Source organism: Pinus tabuliformis, chromosome 1_1 (genome assembly GCF_031772625.1).
Source record: "Pinus tabuliformis cultivar Carrire ecotype Pingquan chromosome 1_1, CPIR1, whole genome shotgun sequence".
Lineage (NCBI taxonomy): Eukaryota > Viridiplantae > Streptophyta > Pinopsida > Pinales > Pinaceae > Pinus > Pinus tabuliformis.
In genome coordinates, this window is record NC_142297.1 from 174,886,740 (window position 1) to 174,897,757 (window position 11,018).

General features: G+C 39.7%; 1 pseudogene; it reads right to left on the reverse strand.

Moving 5' to 3' along the window:
* Nucleotides 1–9,217: 9,217 nt before the first annotated feature.
* On the reverse strand, nucleotides 9,218–10,640 carry LOC149212128 (U-box domain-containing protein 6 pseudogene; annotated as a pseudogene).
* Between the last annotated feature and the right edge of the window lie 378 nt (nucleotides 10,641–11,018).

Here is an 11,018-nt window from a genome sequence, read left to right on the forward strand (position 1 = left end):
TTGCCCGTTGAGTTGAAGGACAACAAGCTATGAATGCAGGTTGACAACCAATTCTCGAATGTCAAGAGAAATTGCTTCTGACAACAATTCGATGATGGGGCTATATTTAGCAATGTTATTAGTTGTGTGACCTAAACAAATACCTTGAAGATCAATCAAATCACCATGGGTGTCATAAATAGCCCATGTTGTGGAGGATAGATTCTAGGTACTATGGTAAGCATCATCAATGAAACCGATGTGAGGAGTCACATACATTTGCAAAGTAGGGAAAACATAGTAAATAGGAAAGTTGTTTAAAAACTAACACACCAAACCACACTGCACAGAAATGAATGACACACTAATGTACATAAGTAACCATGAAAGATGACCTAACCATAGTACTTTTTGAGATAAATCCCATTTCAGGGCTTGTCCAAAAGATTGCCTTCATAATCAATTAGCTCATAGGCCCATTTTTTAAAAACGTGTTTAATAATGTAGAGCCCATGCCACATGGGTTCAAACTTTCCTACCCCGATCTTATCATTACCTTGATCGTATAGTAAAACCTAGTCACCCTCAGATAATGCGCAAGGGGAGACCAACTGATCAAAATGGGACTTGACTTGATTCTTTTGTGCTTCGATGAGCAAAGCAGTGAGACGATGAGACTCATCCAAACGTTCTAAATATAAAAGGCACTCTTCCTGAGGTGATGTTTCGGGGAGAAGTTCGACAACTAGCTTGAGTGAAGGAATTTTGCATTCAATCAGTAACGTCGCTTCTAGAACGTAGACAAGCTGGAATGGTGTGAAACTAGTTGCATCCTTGGTCGAGGTTGTTGGGAGCGGGATCCCCCAAGGGAAGTTTTGTGACTAAAATCCCATGTTCGAGTAAAATTTGGTAATATAATTGTAAAGACTTTGGATTTTTTGGTTATGGAGCGTGAAGGTGTCATGTGTCAAAAAGGGTAGTCCGCCCTTAGTTTTGTAAAGTAAAGTCAGTTGTAAGAGATTTACCCATGGTCCGTGTTATCACAAAATCAAGCACTGAAGGGCTGCTGATCAGGCAAACTCTGTGTAACTGTTTTAGACCAATCTTTTGACTAAGGATTAACCTCCCTAGCCTGAGAGGGCTCTCTCAAAAGGTTATTGATTTTGACTATTGATAAGATGGCTAACTCTTGCAAAGTGAATTTAACAAATATGTTGGCTGGACAGAAATTACAAAGACTTCCATTGGGCTTATGGAGTTAATCATCCTTCAGTAAACTATAACACTACTCATACATAGAATTCAGGGCATGTGATGTTTAAATACTCAAAACACATCTCATAGAAACCTCAGCTTACAAATACACACAGGAAATCAGAGCAGCAAAGTGAATTATGAGTGATTGTGTATTTATACAACTGTAAAAACATTAAGGATAAAGAAAAACCACATATCTTGAGCATTGAAACACTGTATGAATCCTGAGAAGAAAAGCAACAAATTGTATTACTGAAACTGAGTTTTTACACAAGCCAAAATAATACTTTGTTTTCTCAAATATCCAACCCTCATTACATAGATGATTCAGCTATATATAGAAACATAACTCTAACTACTTGGAGCTTCCTCCTCCAGCATGAGGGGAGCTCGATGACTGCCACTAATGACACCTATCTGCTTTGCAACAAACTATTTAATACAATAACCACTAACTGAAGTTCTAAAGAGTTCTAATTTAATTATAACTCTAACTCTATCTCCTTCGTAGACTGATTCGTCCTTGCAGCTTTGACACCTGGTTTCCTTTTCGTTTGGCTGAGATGGCATGAGATGAGCAGTTAATGCCCCACGTTGGCTTTGGATACTGAAGGCTTTAATCTGCTCCGTGTTGGCTGAGAATATCCCTTACTTTTCGGTTCTGGTCCCCCATTACTTCGAATATGCAGCAGCAAGTACTTTAAGTCTCTTTAATAACACAAAAACAATAGAACACCACCATGTTTCCTTTTTGAAGGCACACCTGTCTTGATCAGAATGGCTGGGATGTCTTCATTTGATCTTTTACATAACCTTTAGGTGTTCCCTTTTGAAAATTCCCGCACATATTACCAAACTGTTTATTTGCTTTAAAAAACGCCACCTACAGCAGTTTCGTAGCGCACTACGAAACTGCTGTGTAATTTAAAAACACAGTCTTCCTTTCTGATCAAATGATCGCCACTGTCTTCAGAGTTGTCAATATGAGTTCTTTCTGCTCAGGGGAAACTCTTGCAAAAACCTTCACATATGGGATCACTGAATGTATAGCATTCGTATGTAACATCATGAAATAATCACTACCTGCACAGAGATCATGGGAAACTGACAATTCCTCCACATCAGCTTCACAGTAAGTAATTTTCATCATCTCATCAGGTGGAATCCACTCGAACCCTTCACTATTTCATCATATTTTCTCAGTTTGTAGCAGCAAACAGCACGATTGGTAAAACCCATTGAATGGACTTCGTTGGCCATGGGATCCTCTGGGGCAATTTCCAGTGCACTTGCATAGTGTGCCAAAGCTACTTCATATTCTCCAGCTGCAAATGATCTATTTCCTTCAGTCTTTGCCTCATTGGTTTGAGCTAAGGACCTCTGTTCCTGTTCTTCTTTCTCAGATATGACTTCCATTAATTCACTCAGTTCCATGCCAAAGTCAATCAAAGAAATAACAATACATCTGTTGCAGAAGAAATCAAGCTTTGTCATGCGAATGTTCATCTGAGTGTCTGTTTTATCATAGTGAGGAGAATTAGGCTACCTTGTAACAAATGTAACACTCACAAAATCAAATACATCTTCCTCTCTGGTTTTCTGCTAACACTATGCTACATTTATTAATGATCTCCTCAACTGGATCTTGACTATCATTTTCCAGCACAGAACAAGCAATATACTTGCATGTTGTAGACACATGACCTTGAAGTTTATCTTCAATCCTCAGGGTATGCAATGTCATCCTTACAGTCAAATCATTCTCCTGCTGTATAAGGTTCACCTTTTGGATATCAAAGCCTCTGTTGCTTATGGCTGCACTTTTCCCAACAGTGGCATCCAATGAGACTTGTAGCACATTAGGAGGCCACTCCATCCCTCTAACTTTATCAACAACTTGGATTGCATGCTGAGCTTGTTGTATTGCCAAACCTGTGAAATAGGTCGTTACCTCCTGAATGAACCTGTACAGAAAAACAATCTGTACAGTTGAAAGTCTGGCAATGAGACTGTAATCATGGCCTTCAACATCATCATCATCTACACTGAAAAACTGAAACTTCTACTTTACAAGTGAATCAGAACCTGTGTCCCATATGTCACAAAGCCAGCCCCTTCTTTTGGTATTTTTAGTTTGACAGAGTCATCATGTTGATATGTGATGTCAACAGAGTCTGATGAGTCTAATCTCAAAGTAGATGTAGGAAGAGGTCGAGTAATTGGATCTGGAACCTTGACTCCATGTTTTTCACACCAACTGACAATCAGACCTTTGATACAGTAGTTAGGAGTAATGGAAAGATATGACAATTTTTTGCTGAGATTTTGAGCATGTATCGTGGTTCTCACTAAACTACTTCTCTATACACGCTCGTTCATATGTTTGGCCAGATGCAATGACTACAGGATCAGTCATTAGCTGCAAGGAAATTAGACATCTATATTCCTCAGGAGGTACTGGTGCACCCCCTGAACTGCTATTGGTTCCTTTAGCGGCTAAGTTAAATGACCAATGTCTGGATCCATACTGGTCATCTTTCCTTTCCACACTTAATTCATTTGTAATTTCTCTACCTGATTCCAAACATGGATCTGAATTCCGAGAACCATTATCTAGAGAAATATAGCTGACCTTGGCATACTTTCTTAGAATATTTAGGAGGTAAGCAACAATAGAAACCTTCTTCTGATCTCCCTCAGCCTGGGCTTTATTAAACATCTTCTTTAGAGCTCTTCTCTCTGTTAACACAGCTTTTGGAGATATTATGCCTAACCTATTAGCTACCTGATGGAAAACCTCTAGTTGTGATGTATCATCCCAACTGCCAGAACTATGCTACAGCAGTGCAATAATATCAATACCAATTTCCATCTCCGATGGTTCTAATGCAAATGTCATCTCTTCGAGCTCTTCAACAATTTCAGCTATCTGCTTGGCTAGGTTTCGCGGCACCATGGATTGAAGATGGCTTAGATTTTGAGCAAGTGAACCTTTTATCCTTGTAAATTTTGCCAGGATTGAGTCCCCAGTAACAGCCAAGTATAGTTTGCTACATTCGGCACAGTACTGAAGAAGGGTTGTTGCCTTATCAAGTGCAAGGTGTAGAGCACACAAGGACTGTATGCCTGGCATTCATCTTGGCTGCACTGCCTTTAAAGGTGGAAATATTTTAACAATCTTATAGGCAAGTCTACCAAACTTCATACACGATCCTCCATGTAGCTTTGCATCATTAGCTGCTAACAAAACTTGCTCAACAGAAGCACTCATGGTTTTTGATTCCGTAGGACTTGTAGATTCAATATTTGCTAGCAATCCTTCATCGTCTACCGAGGACTGGTTTAATATAAAACTCGGACCACTGCGACCAGACCCACGGGATGATGCAACGAGGTATGAGCCTGGAGTTGGGGTATGACTGCTTGCTAGAGATCTTGCAGACGTGTAATAAAGGCTCTTTCCTATGGATCTATCACGAGTTGGCGACATAGTAGGAATAGGTAAACTAGAAGCAGGGATCCCATTTGATAATCTATTGGAGAGATCTACACCATTTCCCCTGCCTTTCTTTGCGGAATAGTCTATGCTCTCCGGTGTCTTCACAGGTTCAATGCTCTCGAAGTTATAAATCCACCATTCGACCGTTTTGCACCAACTGTAATTACCCCAGGTTCAATTGCTTGTTCAAGGATACTACAGGAACCTTTTAAAGGCGCCATATAACAAAACCATTCATCTGATAGATTTTCACTGTTGTAACTTGGATCCAGAAGTCGCCATTTCCAACATTTATTGCACTGAACCCATTCATGGTCAGGTTTGTACCCTTTGCTGTTGTCTCTCAGTTCAAGAGTGTCGAAATTTTCATCCCAATACTCATCGGCCTTGCTTCCTAACCACTGCTCTAATTTAGCATAAGCTGCACAATCCTGGAATCCTTGCGTGTGATTAAGAACCAGAGTTCCCTTATCCCCATTGGTCATAATTTCAGTGACATCTATCACCCCAATTATGAAATGAAGCATTCTTTTCAAGCACCGCCAGATTGATCACAAATCGAAACCAGAATCAGAAGTTTCGGTCTTAATAAGGCTACAGAACACGTGTCAAGACCGACATGTAAGACCTTGCACATGTTATCCCCGTAAAATTCTTGCAGAAAATATGACAGCTGGGATGAGATGTGCTGTGAATCAACACGAATTCCCCATTTCGTAGCGCAGTTAGTGCAAAGTCGGTGTTTTTCGCTACGAAATCACCTAAAAGATGTTGCGCTGCGAAACTGATAAAGGGACCTATGCACTTTGTCCTCAAGCTAGTCTGAGAAATTTTGGCATTATAATTTTCAGTGATAACAGTGGCTCCACTTGGGATAGTGTGCCCTTGTGGTACACTAAGAACTCGTAGGTACAGTGCTTTGTCCTTTTTATAACAAACATGGATCTGCTTGACAAACATCCCCTTCAAGCTTCTTGGGCCTTCACCTCGGGCTTAAGCTTGATGATCACTGTAGGAGAAAGGAAACTACATCTACTAAAAAAAAATGCTCAGTCAACCTTGAGCTTATTTGCAATTTCCTACCTACCTACCCTAACAATTCAAATTTCTTTCAGCTCAATCAATGTGAAATTTCCAATGTAGCCAATCATTTGTCTTATCTGATATTTGATTTCTTTGACTGCATCGGAGTTCAGAGCCAATATGATATGGCGATGACCACTGCCACTGAAATTGCCTCTGACCTTCATAGAAAAACTGAAACACTGGAGAGTAAAACTCTTCCATGTAGTCAGCTATAGGATCCCAGAATACATGATCAGCTTGATGATTCTTGTAACTTTCTGGTTGTGCAAACTGATCTTCAACAACAGTGTACAGTCCCTCAATCGTGAAAGAGAAAGGAAGCAACACTCTCTCCTTGTGTTCTGCCATTGAAAGCTTCTGAAAATAATGATCATGATTATGAAAACTATATGCCTGAATTTGACCTTCTAAACCTTCAATGTCTTTCTCAATGTCCTCAGCAACTTCATCCAAAAATTTCATCTTATCTTCTGTCTGGCAGTCAAATGATTTTAGATACGAGGACAAGGACAAAGAAAAACTTTCATTTGTATCTCCATTACTATGATCATTATTCCATTGTTTGAAACCTTGAATTGAAGGAGAGTTTGCCACCACATCTGATCTATCTATCCATTCATCCAAAAACATAAGCCAAAAGTCTTCAAATGACTTAATGGATTTGGCAGGAAAGCTTTCAATCCACTGTTTGCATTTCCCTTGAAATGAATCATAGAACAACATAATGCAAACATCCTCATGTTTAACTCTAAGAAGCTCAGTAAAATTACAGAAATCTGATATATGCTTCAAAGTTAAACTCAAATCCTCTCCGTTGAATTTTGGACCATTCCTTAGAAAATATGCATCCTTGGGAAAATGATTTGGGAAACCATGAATTCCTGAAAAATCTATGCATGCATACCTTGAGATAAGAATGGTAGCATCTGGGTCCTTCATAACTCCAGTGGAATCACCATGAATGTATGAATTTTTGAATTCTTCAACAATGGAGTCGCCAAGGTAGATTGCAGCCTGAAAAACCTTCTGAGCTCCTGCTACCTTCAGAAGTTCAGCTTCATGATTTCGGGAAAGAATAATCTTCAGACTCCCGGCAGACGCACCAAAATGTTATCACAAAATCAAGCACTGAAGGGCTGCTGATCAGGCAAACTCTGTGTAACTATTTCAGACCAATCTTTTGACTAAGGATTAGCCTCCCTAGCCTGAGAGGGCTCTCTCAAAAGGTTATTGATTTTGACTATTGATAAGATGGCTAACTCTTGCAAAGTGAATTTAACAAATATGTTGGCTGGACAGACATTACAAAGACTTCCATTGGGCTTATGGAGTTAATCATCCTTCAGTAAACTATAACACTACTCATACATAGAAGTCAGGGCATGTGATGTTTAAATACTCAAAACACATCTCATAGAAACCTCAGCTTACAAATACACACAGGAAATCAGAGCAGCAAAGTGAATTCTGAGTGATTGTGTATTTATACAACTGTAAAAACATTAAGGATAAAGCAAAACCACATATCTTGAGCATTGAAACACTGTATGAATCCTGAGAAGAAAAGCAGCAAATTGTATTACTGAAACTGAGTTTTTACACAAGCCAAAATAATACTCTGTTTTCTCAAATATCCAACCCTCATTACATAGATGATTCAGCTATATATAGAAACATAACTCTAACTACTTGGAGCTTCCTCCTCCAGCATGAGGGGAGCTCGATGACTGCCACTAATGACACCTATCTGCTTTGCAACAAACTATTTAATACAATAACCACTAACTGAAGTTATAAAGAGTTCTAATTTAATTATAACTCTAACTCTATCTCCTTCGTAGAATGATTCCTCCTTGCAGCTTTGACACCTGGTTTCCTTTTCGTTTGGCTGAGATGGCATGAGATGAGCAGTTAATGCCCCATGTTGGCTTTGGATACTGAAGGCTTTAATCTGCTCCATGTTGGCTGAGAATATCCCTTACTTTTCGGTTCTGGTCCCCCATTACTTCGAATATGCAGCAGCAAGTACTTTAAGTCTCTTTAATAACCCAAAAACAATAGAACACCACCATGTTTCCTTTTTGAAGGCACACCTGTCTTGATCAGAATGGCTGGGATGTCTTCATTTGATCTTTTACATAACCTTTAGGTGTTCCCTTTTGAAAATTCCCGCACATATTACCAAGCTATTTATTTGCTTTAAAAACGCCACCTACAGCAGTTTCATAGCGCGCTACGAAACTGCTGTGTAATTTAAAAACACAGTCTTCCTTTCTGATCAAATGATCGCCACTGTCTTCAGAGTTGTCAATATGAGTTCTTTCTGCTCAGGGGAAACTCTTGCAAAAACCTTCACATATGGGATCACTGAATGTATAGCATTCGTATGTAACATCATGAAATAATCACTACCTGCACAGAGATCATGGGAAACTGACAATTCCTCCACATCAGCTTCACAGTAAGTAATTTTCATCATCTCATCAGGTGGAATCCACTCGAACCCTTCACTGTTTCATCATATTTTCTCAGTTTGTAGCAACAAACAGCACGATTGGTAAAACCCATTGAATGGACTTCGTTGGCCATGGGATCCTCTGGGGCAATTTCCAGTGCACTTGCATAGTGTGCCAAAGCTGCTTCATATTCTCCAGCTACAAATGATCTATTTCCTTCAGCCTTTGCCTCATTGGTTTGAGCTAAGGACCTCTGTTCCTGTTCTTCTTTCTCAGATATGACTTCCATTAATTCACTCAGTTCCATGCCAAAGTCAATCAAAGAAATAACAATACATCTGTTGCAGAAGAAATCAAGCTTTGTCATGCGAATGTTCATCTGAGTGTCTGTTCTATCATAGTGAGGAGAATTAGGCTGCCTTGTAACAAATGTAACACTCACAAAATCAAATACATCTTCCTCTCTGGTTTTCTGCTAACACTGTGCTACATTTATTAATGATCTCCTCAACTGGATCTTGACTATCATTTTCCAGCACAGAACAAGCAATATACTTGCATGTTGTAGACACATGACCTTGAAGTTTATCTTCAATCCTCATGGTATGCAATGTCATCCTTACAGTCAAATCATTCTCCTGCTGTATAAGGTTCACCTTTTGGATATCAAAGCCTCTGTTGCTTATGGCTACACTTTTCCCAACAGTGGCATCCAATGAGACTTGTAGCACATCAGGAGGCCACTCCATCCCTCTAACTTTATCAACAACTTGGATTGCATGCTGAGCTTGTGGTATTGCCAAACCTATGAAATAGGCCGTTACCTCCTAAATGAACCTGTACAGAAAAACAATCTGTACAGTTGAAAGTCTGGCAATGAGACTGTAATCATGGCCTTCAACATCATCATCATCTACACTGAAAAACTGAAACTTCTACTTTACAAGTGAATCAGAACCTGTGTCCCGTATGTCACAAAGCCAGCCCCTTCTTTTGGTATTTTTAGTTTGACAGAGTCATCATGTTGATATGTGATGTCAACAGAGTCTGATGAGTCTAATCTCAAATTAGATGTAGGAAGAGGTCGAGTAATTGGATCTGGAACCTTAACTCCATGTTTTTCACACCAACTGACAATCAGACCTTTGATACAGTAGTTAGGAGTAATGGAAAGATATGACAATTTTTTGCTGAGATTTTGAGCATGTATCGTGGTTCTCACTAAACTACTTCTCTATACACACTCGTTCATATGTTTGGCCAGATGCAATGACTACAGGATCAGTCATTAGCTGCAAGGAAATTAGACATCTATATTCCTCAGGAGGTACTGGTGCACCCCCTGAACTGTTATTGGTTCCTTTAGCAGTTAAGTTAAATGACCAATGTCTGGATCCATACTTGTCATCTTTCCTTTCCACACTTAATTCATTTGCAATTTCTCTACCTGATTCCAAACATGGATTTGAATTCCGAGAACCTTTATCTAGAGAAATATAGCTGACCTTGGAATACTTTCTTAGAATATTTAGGAGGTAAGCAACAATAGAAACCTTCTTCTGATCTCCCTCAGCCTGGGCTTTATTAAACACCTTCTTTAGAGCTCTTCTCTCTGTTAACACAGCTTTTGGAGATATTATGCCTAACCTATTAGCTACCTGATGGAAAACCTCTAGTTGTGATGTATCATCCCAACTGCCAGAACAATGCTACAGCAGTGCAATAATATCAATACCAATTTCCATCTCCCATGGTTCTAATGCAAATGTCATCTCTTCAAGCTCTTCAACAATTTCAGCTATCTGCTTGGCTAGGTTTCGTGGCACCATGGATTGAAGATGGCTTAGATTTTGAGCAAGTGAACCTTTTATCCTTGTAAATTTTGCCAGGATTGAGTCCCCAGTAACAGCCAAGTATAGTTTGCTACATTCGGCACAGTACTGAAGAAGGGCTGTTGCCTTATCAAGTGCAAGGTGCAGAGCACACAAGGACTGTATGCCTGGCATGCATCTTGGCTGCACTGCCTTTAAAGGTGGAAATATTTTAACAATCTTATAGGCAAGTCTACCAAACTTCATACACGATCCTCCATGTAGCTTTGCATCATTAGCTGCTAACAAAACTTGCTCAACAGAAGCGCTCATGGTTTTTGATTCCATAGGACTTGTAGATTCAATATTTGCTAGCAATCCTTCATCGTCTACCGAGGACTGGTTTAATATAAAACTCGGACCACTGCAACCAGACCCACGGGATGATGCAACGAGGTATGAGCCTCGAGTTGGGGTATGACTGCTTGCTAGAGATCTCGCAGACGTGTAATAAAGGCTCTTTCCTATGGATCTATCACGAGTTGGCGACATAGTAGGAATAGGTAAACTAGAAGCAAGGATCCCATTTGATAATCTATTGGAGAGATCTACACCATTTCCCCTGCCTTTCTTTGCAGAATAGTCTATGCTCTCCGGTGTCTTCACAGGTTCAATGCTCTCGAAGTTATAAATCCACCATTCGACCGTTTTGCACCAAATGTAATTACCCCAGGTTCAATTGCTTGTTCAAGGATACTACAGGAACCTTTTAAAGGCACCATATAACAAAACCATTCATCTGATAGATTTTCACTGTTGTAACTTGGATCCAGAAGTCGCCATTTCCAACATTTATTGCACTGAACCCATTCATGGTCAGGTTTGTACCCTTTGCTGTTGTCTCTCAGTTCAAGAGTGTCGAAATTTTCA